We start from the raw sequence: 17,554 nt of genomic DNA on the forward strand, positions 1-17,554 counted from the left end.
TGCTATGAATTTTAAATTAAGGGGCTCTCAGGCAAAAAATATGGGAGCAGGAAATAACAGTTCTTTAATAGGGAAGGGAAAAAAAAAAAAAGGATAAAATAAAACAATGCAATACACTAGAACAACCCTGACACAGTCAGAACCCAACCTGACACCCTGCTGGCCAGGGTGTTGGTAGCAGTCCAGTTGGAAAAGTGACTGCAGTCCTCCTGAGGTGTCAGGTGTGGTTCTGTTGGAGCAGGGGGTCCTGTAGAAAAGAGGATACTCTTCCTCTGCAGATCCATGGAAGTAGAAGCAGCTGCTGTTCCTCTGGTGAATCCAGTGGAGAAGCTGTGCTGGTGTGTCAGAATCTCCTGATTATATCTGGATAGCAATGGTCGGCTCCTCCCTCTGGGCGGAGCATCTCACAATGGGATGTTACAGTTCTTATCAGCCATGCAGTGACATTCAATAGCCTCTTATCACGGGATGCCCCCTGCTGAGGGAGGAGTGATTGTGATCACTCAAGGAGAGAGATAAAGAGAATTGCCCACTTGACACCAGACAACTGCCCTACAGATGGTAATAGAATACATCCTGCCTTGCAATCTGGAACAGATATTTTTTACCTTTAAAAGATGTAAGATGTAGAACCAAAAAAGCAGCAAAAACTTCCTGGGAGGACGAATGAGGCATTCTGTGGTGAGTTCACAGCTCTGCCTGTGTCGTACTTGGATGTCAAATGTAAGAAAATGACATACAATGCTTTCTTGGAATTTCATGTCTCTAAGATCCAAAGAACAACTCATGAGGAATTCCTTGTACAACTTTGCAATGCCCCCCTATTGTGATATAACCAGCAATGATCTGGTTTTTAAACTTCACCATTAAGTAAAATTTTCTGCTTTTTTGAGTGGTTGTTTTTTGTTTGTTTGTGGTTTTTTTTGTTTTGGGTTTTTTTTTTGGTTTTTTTTTTTTTTTTTTTTTTTTTGTCTTTGCTGTTGTTGTGGTCTGCTTTTATTTTTTCCTCCCTAACACAGGGAGCCTTCTAAGATGTAATAAATAACTTGCAATTGAAGTAATCTTCTTTCCTTTAGTGCTAAACATATACCTGGAACAGGGAATGCAGAATTAGCATGGGCTAATTTAGTGTGTAGAAATTGGCACTTCTTTTTAATTAACTATTGATTTGGGGAATTTGTGAGCTGAGTTTAATCAAGTTGGATGAGAGGAGATAACTCCAGTCAGTTTGTCTGAATTTAAGATATATAAAACAGATGCAGGGTATCTGTATATTAGAAGTAAAACTTCCTGCTAGGAGCAGCCAATATCTTCCCTGGGGCTTGGAATTCAAACTACAACTCCTCTTCAGTTTATTGGAGCCTCTCAATTATAAAATTTTATGTGGCAAAAAAGATTTGATCTTTAAAAAATAAGCTTTGCATTAGAATCTCTGGAGAACAGGATATATTCTGGCAATGATGCACTTTTACTTTCCACTAGGAAAGGAAGATGACCTGCCAGGGCTGGCTGAGGTCTCAGAGTGAGCTGTTGAGTGGGGAAAAGTCCAGATACCCCTGAAAGTGGAACTTTCTTTGTTCCCAGTGAGGAAAATACTCTGCCAAAGCTGCAGTTTCCTACAGGATGATTGGGAGAAAACTCTTGTACTATCAGTTGAAAATCTCACCAATTATTCCAAATTAATTGTTCCAAAGTGTTTTAAATAGCCCAATAATGGACCTGTAAGGCTATTTAGAAATGCTACCACAAATAAAGTGTAAATCTCACTGCTGTTCTCCTCAGTCTCCCTGTGAGCACTTGCTCTATGTGCTATTAATACAATGACTCTTGCTCTGCTGATACCAATTATTCCACGGTCTAGGAGGTTGCACTATTAAAGTTTCTGATATTCAGAATTTTAATCCTATTAGCTGAATCCCTGAAGAGTCATCTCCCTCCTTGTATACATCCTCCATGTATTTCAAGAAGGTTATTGTTCCCCTCTGTGATTATTTAGTCAAGGTATTACCCAATGAGGCTTTAATTGTTTCTTCTGGAGAAATCCCTTTAGCCCAATTTGTGGCTTAAGTATTTGTGCTTATTGACCAGAGTGCATCTTTAGTACAAATGAACCCTGTTCCTGCTGGCAAGCTTTAAATCAACAGAGCAGCCTTCAAGTGTTTAATGTGAATTTTCCTTGGCCCTCATGCTGGCTCAGCTCCACACCCACTGATGGTCTCTCCCAATGTTTTCCTGCTTTTTCCATGGCCAGAACCCAGTCTGCTGGTGCTGTGTGTCACCCCACCCACTGCTCTTGTTGTGTGCTGGTGTTTGAGGGTCCCCAGGACAAGGGGAGAGATGAGAACCTTGACTCCATGTTTCAGAAGGTTGGTTTATTATTTTATGATATATATTATATTAAAAGAAAATGCTATACTAAAACTATACTAAAGAATAGAGAAAGGAGACATCAGAAAGCTAGCAAGGAATGAATAATAAAAACCTGTGACTGCTCACAGCCAGGACACAGCTGGACTGGGACTGGTCATTAATTAAAAACAATCCACATGAGACCAATCAAAGATGCACCCGTTGGTAAACCATCTCCAGACCACATTCCACACCCATCAGATAATTACTGTTTACATTTCTTTACTGAGGCCTCTCAGCTTCTCAGGAGAAAAATCCTGGCCAAAGGATTTTCACGAAATATGTCAGTGACATGGTTGCTCTCTGCTCCTAGAGGCCCTGGGCTGCCATTTGGAAATGCTTTTTCCTGGCACTGATGGAATTTATGTAAGATAGAAGCAGAAATGCCCTGCAGGGGCTGAAAGGAAGGAATGTGGGGAATCCCCAGTGAGATCTGCAGCTGCTGCTGGGCTGCTTGAAATGAGCGCAACACCTTCTTGGGCAGGGGACCTTGGGTACAGGGTCAGCTTTGCAACCAAACAAGGAGCACCCAGCTGTATTACAGAATCTGGGCTTTAGAAATCACTTTTCATGCCCCAGTGAGATGATAAACTGCTTGAAATACTTCTTTTTTTTCATGGGAGACATGGGATTAGGAGACCCCAAACACTTCTCAGTGGTTTTTTAATCAAAATTATAAATGTGATCGTTTCACACATCTGTAACAAAATAATGCTTAAAGATGGGGAAAGAAGTAGCAGATCTGTCAAAGCATTTGATAGGAAGAGAAAATTTAGTATTTATTTAAGATAAGCTTATAAAGCACTTTAGTGCCTATACAGAAAACTTAGTTTTTGAGGTTTGGATTCTGGTTTCTGCTTTGGTGTTTGCCTGGAGTGATTAACAGGGCAGTCTCTTCACTTGTGCTTCAGTTTCTCTGTGTACAAATACCTGGAATAATTGCAGATGGGTTTCAAGAGGCCACGTGTTTCTATCAATACATAAAATGTGCACTGCAAAAGTTAGCTACAAAAGATACTCTGTAAGAATGTAAGAAAATAATAGAAGAAATTCAAGCAGAAATTAACAAATATACAGAGCTGGATGACTTTTGGTGGGCTGTATTTGTACAGCTGTGCTGTTAACAGGTGGATTTCTGTTACTTGAATCACCATTGTGGGATGCTGGAACCTTTTCTTCAGGTCTTGGCAGATGTGTTGGGCTGTACCCTCAGCAGCAGAGGGTACAGCCAGGGTTCCAGTGCCTACAGAGCTCTGTGACCTCTCAGAAAAATCATCTCTGAGGAAAATCATCCAGGACGTGCTGTGTACTGAGAACAAGTGGTAAGATGTGTCTCTTTAACTACAGATCTATTAAAAAAAAAATCAAATCCCTCTATTTATTTAGAAAAGCTGAAATGTGGAGCATTCAGTCTTCATTAAAAGATTTTAAGTAATAGCTTTTAACTTAATAACTGAATGGTTTGCCTAGGTGGCACAGAAGTGATCAGTCTAAACAGAATAGCTGATGTTGTGCATGTGTTATTCCAGCTGCTGGAGGAGCAGCATTATTATTACATTTAATGGCTTCTCTCCAGGATTTCAACCTCTCTGGCATTTAATTACTCCCTCATGTGGTTTGTGCCACAAAGGTACAGCTGCCAAACACACCTGGGAAACAAAGGGGAGGCCTTTAAAGCTGGGAGATGCAGAGGCTGTATCTCAATTTTAAAGGGATCCTTCAGGCCTGGTTAAGATGCAATAAATGGAAGTGGCTGTGATGTAGAACAGGCTGGCAGAGCTCAGCAGAGCTCCTTTCTGAGCTGTGGAACTCAGACACTGTGGAGGTGCTCTGAGCACACCTGGCTCCCTGGGCCAGGCATGTTTGGGGCAGTTTATTATTGTTATCTGTCCATTCCTGAAAGCATTCACTAAGGTTTTAAATGCACATTTTCACTCCTTATCTGACAAAACAAAAATTATCTGTGTTATAACAGCATCTGGTCATTTGTGTGGGACCAATGCAAATTACAAAGAATTCTGTAACTTTCAGTGGAACTAAGGAATGAAAACATTGCATGTGTTCTCAGGATGGTGTCTTCAACAGTACTTCACTGAAATGCAATTTAAACACCAATCTCTCTAAGTCCATAACCAACCAGCTGCTTTTTAATCTGAATCCAGCTTCATCCCAAAGCCCTTGGAACACAGAGGTGCAGGGATGCCCTGGGCAGCAGGAATGCAGCTCAGGTGCTCCTGAGTGCTCAGGTGTCGTGGCTGTGGAGCCCAGCCCTGAGCTCAGGAGTTAAAACCATGATTTGTGCAGCCAGCCTACCTGTGACTGTCCTTCCCCACGGGTGGATCCTTGTCAGAATTCAGGACATCCCTCTGGCTGCCCTGGAGGGCTCTAGCCCCTGCCGGGGAGCTCAGAGGCCTTGGCACAGAGCCCAAGACCCTGTGCCTTTGATCTTGACCCAGGCAAAAAAATACCAACCTTTTATGAAGATTTACAAGCCACGAAAGTTTAAGTAGAATAATAGTTTGTCACTGGGTGAAAAGTAGATTTTTGGGGTTTTTAGAATGGGGCTCAGGATCCCAAGCTGGAGGAATCTGGGCATGTTCTGTCCTTCTTTCTCCTTCTTCCCAGCCTCCATCTTCTGCTGTGATGGTGACATTTTTGGATTGGTTTAGGGTAGAAGCTCACTGTCTAACATAGGTGATAGGTATTGGGAAGTTATTGTAAATAAAGTATACACAGTTTTTAGTATAAAAGATAACCCTGCCCTGAGGGTGTCAGCGTGCCTCTGTCTGACCTGCTGGACAGACCTCAGCAGGCCAGGGAAAGAATGTTATAGATAACAGAAAATAAACAACCTTGAAAACCAGCACAGAAGAATCCTGACTCCTTCTTCGGTTGCTGGGCTGGGAAAAGAGACTCTCTGACACAACTTGGGGTCATCCTGACAACAGAGACCCCCAAGAGACCCCCTCTCTCCCAGTCATCTGCATTCACTGAGGAGGTCCTGCCACAGAGCCCTGACCCAGCCCTGGCACAGCCATGGTTTGATCTGCAGGATGCCCTGTGGGCTGGCAGCACTAAGGAGAAACCCACCCTGCCCCTTTGATCCAGCAGCACCAAGGAGAAATCCACCCTGCCCCTTTGATCCCAGCAGCTGCCCCAGGGTAAATCCAGGTAGGCCCAGGGATTTCATCTGAACTGTGCAAAGCACAACTGCACCCTTTAATATTTGTAATTCCTTGGTCTCTCCTCACCCAGAGCTCCTGTAGGTCCCACACAGTGCCCAGAGCTGTGTGGCTCCTTGGCATTGATGTGCAGAGGACACGACAGGGCTTGCTCTACCTGGGCCCCAGTTGGGAATGAGCTATAAATGGAATATGCCTCCTTTACTGTAGCTGGTAATTCCACAGAGGTATGGCAGGATTATTTTGTCCCCTTGTACTTCGTAACAATGACCAAAGTACCCCTTCCTGTGCTCCTGTGTTGTAGAGGATGTCAGACTGATTTATTTCCAAAAATGAACATGAGAGATTGTAATTAATTTGTTTTCAAAAAGACATTCTGGATATTTAATGCATTAATTAGGTGAAGGCTGTGATTATGCAGAAGCAATACTCAGTGAGAGACAGGAAAGGATCATAAAATGTGAAATGTCTTTGTATTCCAGGTTTGTTTTTTCTTCCTCTGGCCTTCCCACCTTTCACTTCTGTGTGTATTTAAAAATATTTACTTCACCACAACTGCATTCTGAACAGATCCCATCATTGAAATAAGTGATGCTAAGAATGATCAATGGGCACTTAAGGGGGTTAAGAGTCTTTTACCTGAAATACTGCACTCATTTTGAGGCTGATATGAGCAGGTCTGCATGGCTCTGCTCTGTTGCCCTCGGGCAGGTTTAAAAGCAAAAACCTGCTTTACATAACAGCAGATAGTCAGGTGTGAGTTGTGCCACCAAAACCTGTGTTTTACCCCTTGGATTAGATACTTCCTGTGGTATATCCTGAAATTTCTGCTCTATTACAAATTGCTTATCCAGCACTTAGACTTCTGAGATAATGTGTGTCTAAAGGAAACAAGACAGAGCCTTGCCTTTGCTGCTTGATAACAGGGGGAGACAAATGACTTCCCCACGGTTTTTAGACACTGAATGGGTTTCTATAATTGTGTTGTAAAATGCTGTGATGGATCAGGACACATCTTGTGATCCCACATAAAGCTGAGCCCTCATCAGTCACGAGAGGCTCTAACAAAAGGCAGAGACAGCTTCATTCTGCCTGGTGGCTGAAGGAAATGGGATCTCTTCCTTTCAGGCGTGATGCTTGGAGGAAAGTGAACTTGCTGAAATCCTGTTGGGATTGCATTTTGTTTCCTGTGGAGTACCTGTGATAACAACTTATCTCCTGCTGTGGATCTTGGTCTTTTTCTGTGGCTCAGGTGATAACAGACACCCAGGGTTACACTTTATTTTCTTCCTTTGATGATGATGTGAGGTTTGCTATCTTCTACCAATAAACGCTGCAGCTCAGTTATTCCTACCCCTTTTGCTTCCAGACTGGCCTAAATTGATATTTTATTGTTTGGACTTTACCAACTAGCCTTTGGTTAAAGGGTTTATTAACATGTTTGGGTTTGACCTGAGTGCCTCTGTACTCCTGCAGCACAAGAATATTACTTTTGGCTGGCAGAGCCATTTATTGTGTGGTGGATTCTGTTGGCCCCAGTTATGTTGTAGAATCACAGAGTATTGAGAGCTGGGAGATGTTATCTCTCAGCTCTCAAAATATCAAGGTTCTGTTGCATGAAGTTTTTAAAGCATGAAGCTCTGGCACCCTTTTTAGAAAGCCACCCAGAACTGAGGGGTGTGGTGCTTGAGTAAATGGGGTGTGATGCTCAAGCAAAGACCTCCAAAGTGTGAGCAGGAAACAAAGCTTCCTAAAGGAGGGTTAGAATGAGGCTGTGCTGAAGGGTAAGGAGGAGACTGAACACAGCAGAGGGAGTGAGATGAAGGTGCTGGGTGAGATGCAGAATACGCAGGTGACAGTCACCTTTGGAGGGGTGGCTGGATGGCACAGCAGCTCCTTTGTCTCTTGCAGCCATCTCATTTGTGCCTTTGTCTTCTGCTCCTCCTTCAGCCCGGATCATCGGCAGTATTTTGATGATAATGTCATCTTTTCAACTGACTATCTCCCTGAAATCACTGCTAACGTTTCTCTTGACTCTCCTGATCAGGATCTCATTGTTAACTGGAGCAGAAGTGGGAAAAGGAACAAAACCCTGCTGTGCTGCTTGCTGGGATGTGTCAGGAGCTTCCCTGCAGCCCTGGGCTCCAGCACTGCTCACAGACCTGTCACTGCATCGGGGACACACCTGAGAGCTGCAAAGAGAATTTTTTGTTCCAGCAAGGAGAATAGAGCAAAGGGCAGCTTGGCAAGCCTGGACTCCTCCACAAACACACCTGGGTAATACAAATAGGTTTTTTTCAAGGTGTGACAGCTGTTGATGCTGAAACTCTGGAGTCTGTTCCTAGCAGGAAATCTAATTGTGATCTAAATGCATGAAATGAAGGTTTTGGAGCTGCCAGTAGTGTTACTGGGCCTCAGATACAGATGGTGTGGTAGAAAATATCAATCAGAATCCAGAAATCTGCAAGGAAAGGTTTTGTGGAGAGTAATTTTCTTGGTGGTAGTATGTAGAACATGTAGAAAGCAAGAGATTTCTGTATTATTACACAGCTAACAGGTGCTTTAACTAATTTTCCAATTCACCTTCCCCCCCCCCCCCCCCCCCCCCCACTTTTTCCCTCCAAAAGGAGACAGTCTGAACTAGCTTTTGAAACATATAGAAAGGAGACTTTCATGAAGCTGGTTCATATTTCTCCATAATCAAACCTTCTTATTCAAAACTCTGAGGATGGGCAAGTGCAAGGAAAGAGAAAGTGAAACTACCTTGCAGTGTCCTCTTTCTTCATGCCTGGCTTGGACTTGCCTGCTTGGGGTGGGGAACAATCAAGTTGCAAGTCAGTTTGGAGCAAGTGAGACAGGCTGTGGTGGTGCTGAAAAGTGCTGCTTCACTGCAAATGCACTGCTGTGAAAGCAGACAAGGGAGAGGAAAAGGGGAAAAAAGAAAAACCTAATTGTCCTCTTGCTTCAGGCTGAGCCATGTGATGAGCCAAGCAGATAATATTGACTACACCCTTACTGGAGCTTCAGTGGAAGACATTTATTTATTTTATTGCCAAGGATGCTGAAGGAAGAACTCAATATCTTCCTGTATTGGTTATATTGTATTAAAAAAGGCTATAAAGCAGAGGTAGATATATCCTTGTTCTGTTTCTGCCATCCTTAGCTCAGGCTGTTTTGCCTGCAGCATGGAATGATCTGGGCCCTGAGAGCACTAATGGACCTTGATTGCACAGAGCAAACTCAGCAGTTCCCCTCCCTCCTGGTCTGGGGCTGCCCGAGGAATTTGTCAGCCTGATAGAGAGATTCCAGGAATTTTCCAATCATAAAAGCTGCCTGGGGGCTTCTAATGCCTTGAGAATATTTAGAAAAATATTAAAATTCATATAAATATAAAATTTTAGCCTTCTTAGGAGCAGGTATTGACAGGTAAGAGGGATTCTGACTGACATCTCTTTGGCTGAGGTGCTTTTTGCTGGTTTCTGTCCTCCAAAAGATACTCAGGGTGATCTGTGCAGGGATGGGTATCTTGGGGAGGCTGTTATTTCATGGATTTATATTGCAGAGAGTTCAGTTTGAAAGTTATTTGAGTCTGAGAGGAATGAGGGATTTGTCTTTCCAGACAAGCTGTGGGTCTGCTGGTAGATAAAACCAGCACTGGGAGACAGAAGGAACAATGGGAAGGATTCCACTGAGTGGTGAATGGAAAAATCATACTTGCCTTTACAAACAAACTGTAGGTTTGCTGATAAATGAAACTGGATATTGAAAGGTGAAAGAAACAATGGGGAAACCCCCAATATTCCCTAAGAATTAAAAATGAAAAGGGAGGGTTCTACGTTAGAGGGAAATCTCTGGTATCAGGTGCTCTGGGAATTCTGAACCTCTCAAGTACCTCAGAAATGGGAAAGAGAGAAGGGAAATGTGGCTGGGAAATTGGGATAAAAAGGAGGCTGCATCCTCCAAAAATCTGAGAGAGCCCACGGGAATGCCCCATGGCCTCTGCCTTTATTCAAATAAAGTAAAAAGACTCCCCTGTTTCATTTTTGGACAAAAACCTCTGGTGTTTGGGGATTAATTTTCGTGACAACAAGGAATTTGTCAGCCTGATAGAAAGATTCCAGGAATTTTCCAATCATAACAGCTTGCTAGTGGCCTCTAATGTTTTGAGAACATTTAGAAAAATATTAATTTTCATATAAATATAAAAATTTAGCCTTTCTAGGAGCAGGCATTGGGAGGGAAGAAGGTTTCTGACTGACATCTCTTTGGTGGAGGTGCTTTTTGCTGGTTTCTGTCCTTCAAAAGATACTCAGGGTGATCTGTGCAGGGATGGATGTCTTGGGGAGGCTGTTATTTCATGGATTTATATTGCAAAGAGTGTTCAGTTTGAAAGTTATTTGGGTATTAAGGTTTGTGAACTAGCTTGAGATATGGGGAAAATACCATCTCCAACAGGAGCTTCTACTCCAAACAGTCAAATGAAGATGCTAAATTAAAATGTAACCCTTTTAAAAGGGCTTGATGTCCTGCAGCCCATGAATAAATACACAGAGCATATCAAGAGTTGCAAATGACTTCAGCTTTTTACTGCTTTTATCCATGAGATAAAATACAGTACATGTTCTGAAATAAACACGTGTAATGTATTTTAATGCCATCAGTTAGCCTTGTGCAATAGTGAAAATAGCATTTGACACTCTTCAAGTTGATTAAGGCTTCCAGGCTTGGCTGTGGCTGGCAGCCTGAGCACCCTTCAGAATGCCCAGCACATGGCCTGTGCTTCCTCAAAGATGAACACAGAGAAAATGTTTGGAATATTTTTGGCTGACCTGCACAAAAATGAAACCAACCCTCAGCAAATATGTTAGAGCTGCAGTGTGAAGGGGGCTCTGAAACTTGTGTTAAACTGCTGTTCTTCTGGTAGATCCAAGGCTAAACTCCTTTCAGGGGATGAGGTTGTCAATCCAGGGCTGACAGAATTTGTGCCTTTGCCCAGTGCACAAGGTGCAGCTGGCTGCCAATAAATGTCAGTGCTGAGGTGCTTCTCAGATCCCCACTGAACATTTGTTCTCTCTTCCTTTTCAAACAAGGAGCGCCAATCCTTCACAATGCTTCTTTGGTGAGGGAGACATTTCAGTGTGAGGGCAGGTAAACTGCAAAGTGGCTGTGCTCAGGTGTGTTTAACTGGCCATGCAAGCAATACCCCATCCCAGGCCGTGTCCTTGCAGTGAGCTGGCATCAAAGCTCTCAGTCTGCTGCAGAAGGCTGAGGACAGCTTTCCTCCAGAGGACTTAGGACATCATAAGAGAAACCAGAAGCTCTTTATGATCTACTCAGGCATTTTCCATTTCTATTTGTGAGTGTGTGCAGCTCAGCTGGAGCAATGTTTCCAGTTTCCTGCCTGGATGCCCATCCTCTGGACAGCTGGGGCTCTGCAGAGAGGGATGTGCTGTCCCTGGGTGCTCTGCAGCGCTGCCTGGCAGTCTGTCACAGGGCTGTCAGTCCATGCAGGTGGGTCTGCAGCTCTGCCAAAATCCATTCTGACCTGCTCTCTGTAGGTCTGGGATGCCATCTGAATTTGTTTGTGTCCTGTCACCTACAGCATTTCCTCCACCACTGTGTAATATTGTCTCACCTGACTTTTGTGATCCTGAACTTTTGGAACAAAAAGTAGAATCACTTGTTTTAAATCTTTCTCCTATGCAACAATATTTTTTCCAGAAGAGAAGAATTTTTTCAAAATTATTTTATTTTCCACCCCTCAGCTCGTGCAGCCTTCCAGTAGCGCTTTGGTCCTCTCTGGACATTTAAGATTCTCTTTAAAGAAAACCTAGGAAAGATCTGGAATTTTGATGCTTTCTATAAAGTTTGCAATGTGCCAGGCTGTGTTTATAAAGCCTACAGTAACAGGCTGTCTCTTAATTGGTTCTCTTTCTAAACCTATTCCAGTTTGTAAGAGTTACACAGATGGAAAGTGATGGCAGGGAGAGGAATTATTTCAATCATCTGCTTTGCACTCAGCAGGTGTGAATCCAGAGTAGCTCTTTGGATAATCTGAGATAGCTTTGTAAAAATTACAGCCCTGTTTTTTGGCCTGTGCTTTTTGCTAAGAGCCACTGAAGAGATGATGCTGTTACTCTACTCCCCAAAGAGGGATTGTTTATTGCAGCAGCTTCAGAACTGAATCTTCAAATTCCTCCGAACATCTTGGGTGTTGCTGTACCTTAAGTGGAAGTCTGAAATTTGATCTGCAAACCTTGGGCAAGGCAGTAGGTGACATTCACAGCTCCTGCCAGTAACTGCCTGCTTGAACTGAGGATTGGATCATTAATTTAGAGGGTGAATAGGTGTGAGTGTGCTGAGAATAATGGGAAATTGGAGGTGGATCATACATACAGATATTATACAATATTTCTCATGTGCTGAATGGGGACCACAGAGAAAACAGCCACTGCTTTGACTGAGAATGAATTCCTCTGGTCAATTAACAACTCTTAGGCATACTGGTGACATTAAAACAAACCAGCTCATCTGGCTGAACCCTTCCTTCCTCCACTCTGGTTCATTGTGGAGGCTCAAGTGCCAATTCTCAGCTTCTTTTTCTGCCTCTGTCAAATTTCTGTCCAATTACAAAATACCACCCAAACCTATGAAGAAGAAGGAAAAAGAGGTAAAGAAGAACAACCAGCCACTGCCCTCAATCCTCCATCTTGCCCCATATAGATTACTACATTCCAAAACCCCAAACTCTTAAGTTTTCCACCCAGTGATATTACACACTTCTATTCAAACTACACATCCCAGTGCTATCAGTGAATTTTGGAAGCCTTTTCCATAGCCTCAGGTCAAATATGGCATTTTCATGTGGGTGTGTGCCCTTCAGCACAGGAAGTTTTACATTCTCAGCATCCAGGATTCCAGCACTCAAGATTATCAGTAATGGGACTTGGAGGTTAAACACTCTTTAGTCAGGAGCCCTCAGTGTGAGCTGAGGGTAGGCAGGATTTCCAGTTGAGAAGGATTGTGAAGTGTTACCAAAAATTATGTGGAATAATTTGCTTTTTGGGGGGGTGTTTGTGTCTGCTGCCTCCATGTGGAGTTCATGGCAGAGCAAGGAAAATAGAGATCCCACCCATCCTGTGGGCTTGGAGCAAGGAGAGTACTGGGTCAGCAAAAGGAAGAGCTGTCTTCATGAATATATTCAATAATAAATACAATTTATTCTTATTTTGCAGCTTTGCAGCTTTGCAGAGGAACTTGAGGACATAAAAATTAGGTTGTTTCTGATCCTTCAGGAGAGGTGGAAGAAACCAAAGAGACCATTTGATCCCAGGCTAGAGCAGTGAATCTCTCCATGGTCTGGAATCTTTAATGGTTAGTGAAGCCCTGGCACATTTCTGGTGGAGTTGAAGGGAATATTTTGGTGTCTGAGAGGTTCTGAAGGATTCAGTAGCAGCACACCCTGCTTTGTTTTTTATTATGGCCATCATAGCAGATGTTACTGCAGAATAAGTTTACGGGGAACCTGAAGTCATAAACAATGGAGTCAGTGTCTCTAATGTTTGATGGTGAACATAAAACAATAATAAAAACAATGAAATATATATAAGCTTTCAGAAGTAATTACAATGATGAGGTGCAGAGTTTAATTTGGAAGCAATAGCAAAATAAATGAAAAATTAATTTTCCAGACTTACTGGTTCATTTTCAGACTTATTAAAAATAACTTGGCCTCCTTGTAGCAGTAAGATGTGCCAAATTACCTGATTAATGTAAACTTATAATTCTGTCCTCAACCCATTAAAATAATTGTACAAGTTGGGAACTTGCCTGTTGTTCTTTATTTTTTTTAAATCAGAGAACACATGAAAAGAGCTGTGAGCTTTTACTGCGGATTATCGTGACTTTCATTTGCAGAACTGGCATTTTATGTTCTCCTGCAACACAAGCAGACTTATAGAACCTGTGTTTTCACTGCAGAGAGGACATACATCAGGCGGCTTTAAATCAGATTAGTTTTACATTGGCTTGCAAACTAAGGTGAGGTAAGAGAATGCCACAAGTATTCCATTAAATTAAACATCATAGGGCTCGGATATAAATGCCATTCTGAGGTAATTCCCATAATTTTACCCATTAAGACACTAAAATCAATGAACTTCTCTTTTATGGTGGTTGTGGACTGGTTGAGCTGAATTGCAGAATTATTTGGGGATTCTCTAACTCTGCTTTATACTGAAACTGCTGGTTTTGATGGCAGCACAGTTAGGTGTCAATATAAAATCTCTTGGCTCATCTGTCCTTGAACCTCAAAACTCACTGTGAGTGTTGTTTTCTTGCAAGAGAAAACAAAGGGATCATTGTTGGGTCTAAGCTCTGAGAGGTGGAGTGGGATCCAAAGAATGCACATCCTGCAGGGATGTTCACCCCTGTAGCCTCTCTCCCGGGGCCGCGGGGCTGTGCGGGTGCCCGGCTGGGTGCCCCCGGCCCGGCCGACGACGGCCACACGAAGTGCCACTCCCGGATTCCCTCCGGAACCCTGGGCAGTGGTTACCGTCTGCGGAGTGGGTGGCGCAGGCGGGATCTCGGCTACGAGGTACCAAAGCAAAGGAAGGAGGAGTGGACGCCTGTATAAGTACCAAGGATCTTTAAATCTTCTTCCCCGATGGGTTCAGGGACAGGTGACAAAGGGGATACGGAGGGGGGGCGCTGATAAAGGGAGTGGGTGTGATAGGAGGAGACACAAAGCTTACCAATAGCAAGGACCCAGGGAGGAGCGTGGGTTACAGCTAAGCCACTGAGGATCACACAGGGGAGGGGAAAAACCCCAGGGGCAAATCATACATCAAATTAAGGAATGACTGACACAGAGAATTCTCGAGATAAGGGGGGGGGGTGGGGGGGGCGGTTACCATGACAGGCGGGGGGCAGCTCCAATAGGGAGAAACCATTGTGAGGGAAGTACATGGGGGGACCCGAGGACCGAACCATTACTGTGTTACAAAAGGAATAACCGATTCTAAAAACACACAATGCCGCACACCCCTAGCTGAAAACACTGGCCTTGATAATTCAGTTGCTTTGTTTGGCAAGTGGGTACAATCAAATAAAGCTTCTTTACACCTAAGCCTCACGAGACTCAGTCAGCAGAAGTTTCCTCACTTTCCAGCTCTGCCCAAACCCCCTAAAACCCTTATCTGACCCCTGGTTCCTTGCATCCAAGTCCCAGTGGCTTTTGGGTGGCACTTGGAGGAGGCCAAGCTTTCTACAGGGAGCAGGACAGCTCCCTTCCTGTCTCCAGCTGCCTCTTGTTTCAGTATTTTGGGGGTGCACAAGAGGTGGAAATCTCCCTCAGTATGGGTCTCAACACACCTCTTTTATTTCATTTACTGTGTCTTACAGTTCAAAAGGAGATGCTGGCTGGAGTTGGACTGGCTGCTGAGAGTGGCACCTGTGGAGATCTGGCTGCTCTGGCTTGCTGTTGGTATAACTGCATTTTTTAGCTGTGATTTCAAGCAGAAATGTCTTGAAAGCAGTCTGTGCAAGGATTCCCGAGGTCTCAGAGCCCTTGTTACTCACTTTCATGTACCTCCCTGGGTAATGGCCTCTCAGATTTGAGTGACTTGTGCTCATGGCTTTATTTGGTTCAGGATCAGTTCTGTGAGGGGTTCTGTGGGGAATGGACTTGACTCTGAAACTGCTCATTAGGTGTGAAGGGAGTTCTGTCAGAAGAGGGCAAGGGGTGGGCCCTGGCCAAGAGGGAAGCTCTGACACTAAAGTCAGGAGGTGAAACAGTAAAGCAGGCTGATAGCAAGCAAGGGATGTATCATACAGGATAAAAAAAAGACATGTCTAGAGCATTGACTCTCCTCTTGATCCCTTTATCCTCTTCTGAAATTCATGGTGATCTGAAAGACTTGAAGTGAGTTCCCTGTGTTATGAATTGAAGCAGGCTCCAATAAGCTTAGTCCAATTGGAATTTATTAATTACAGCAAGCAAGGCATAAGCAAAATCAGCGCTGGGCGACAGGGGAGCCTCCGCTCGCCAAGGACTGCCCACCCACTGTTCGATACAGTCTAACTTTTATACTGTATCTCTTCTCATTGGTGAGTGTCCAGAAAATACTCTGCACATGTGTCTTCTTGGTGCTAAGGGGTCGTCCTCTGCCTTCTGGTGGTCGTCAGATGAAGGCCACTAGTCTTCCTCGGTCTTCCTCTGGCCGACTCCTCCTTATTTAGTGGTCATACCTAAAATTCTAGAACTTACGGTTTATTGAGCAAGCATTTATTAAACAAGAATATTTTAAGCAAGCATTTATTAAGCAAGAATATACTTGTGATTGTATGCGGTTTTGGTTACATGTGGTTTTAGGTCTAAGTGTTTTATTCCCTCTATCTTTAGCCCTTTAGTGAACAGAACATGAACAAAACGCACCAGGTTCCACCACACCTGCATGAAGCCTGGTGGCCCAGCTCAGAGTGGGCTTATGTACTGGAGAACTTCCTGACATCATGGAACCTTTTGGTGCTGTAGAAACACAAAAACAATGATTGCCTATTCCGGCCAGGCAGTATTTCTGTGCTAAATAACAGAAAGCAAAGGCCTGACCAACCATCTCTCACAAATACCAACAGAATTTATTTCTTGCCTCGCCATTCCTCCTTTTCTCTGCATGAAGATGTTGACATTTCAGAAATATTTGATTTTCATTAGAAATAAAAATGTTCCCTGTCTCTGTAAATTTTCATTTCTTCAAAACCAGAGGCTATGCTTCAAACAGGAGGAAGTGGGTGTTTTATTTTCTGATTTGGAAGAAGCTGGCTGTGCCTGTGATCTGGGGACAGGAACGTGCAGGAGCCAGCAGTGCCTGGCAGGCACTGGGGCTGTGTGGCTGGGCTGGTCACTGAGGCAGCCTGAGCAGCTGCCTGCTTCCACTTCAAACACAAATAAAACACTGCTACGGTCTTGCCAGGCACTTGAATTCCATGAAATCACAGCTTTTGGATGGAGATATGCTCCAAGAGAAATTGATGCAGTTTACTGTGCAAATAAGCCTGGAGTGCATTGTAGCTAAAACAGCACTTCTGTTTCAGAATTATTTCTGTATTTTGGTATTTTAGGTGAGGATGAGAAGTTTAAGAAGGAATAAACAAAGCTCACATAGAAAACAAGATTAAATGGCTTGTGTGATGGAAAAAGCAGGTATGAATGGTGAATGAGCCTTAGAAATAAGAAAGGCTTTTGCAGTTTGGTGAAGATGATCTAAACAGTAGTGAAACTCCTTCAGGAGCTTCAAGCAGGGGGAAAGATGGGAAAGGGTGGGTCAAGTTTTACCAATTTGGGAAAGAGGGTAAGGGATTTTTTGAAGCCAACAGCTCTGCCTAGGGGGTGTGGCTTTTGAAGAAGATCCTTGTTGTTGTTCTCTACTGCTGCTGCTGTTGATGAGGATATTGAGTGGTGTTTATTGATGGTTTTCTTTCCTCCTGAGCTAGGTGGGTGTGGGGACTCATGGCTTTGAGAAGAGGGGCATGACCTCTATCAATCTGTGCTCACCTAGGGTGAAACCCTTCCTGCAGTGCCTGCCTGGCTGTGCTCTGGCTGACAAGCTCTTGTTTCTTGAAGAGGATCAGTCACCAGCTGAGCAGGTTTCTTCTGTAGGCTCATCACAAGTGGACACCACTGCAGATTGAAGGCCAAGCTGTGGAACTTGACCACTGCAGGTTACAAGGCATGTGAGGCTTGATCCAGCACCATTTACAAAACCTCTCATGTTGATTTTCCCTCTGCTGAGCCCACTTGGTTTGTGTTCATCCAGCCCTGAAAGTATTTATAGCTGCAAGTTAGGCAAAGGCCAATGCCCACCCCTTTGCTATGGGTCAGTGTTAGCAGTGGATGTTTAATGTCTCCAGTTCTGGGTGTGCAGATGTCCTGGATCTCTCAGAAATGCTCCCTCACCCTCCTG

The sequence above is a fragment of the Haemorhous mexicanus genome, chromosome 17, assembly GCF_027477595.1.
Source record: "Haemorhous mexicanus isolate bHaeMex1 chromosome 17, bHaeMex1.pri, whole genome shotgun sequence".
In the NCBI taxonomy this organism is placed as follows: Eukaryota; Metazoa; Chordata; class Aves; order Passeriformes; family Fringillidae; genus Haemorhous; species Haemorhous mexicanus.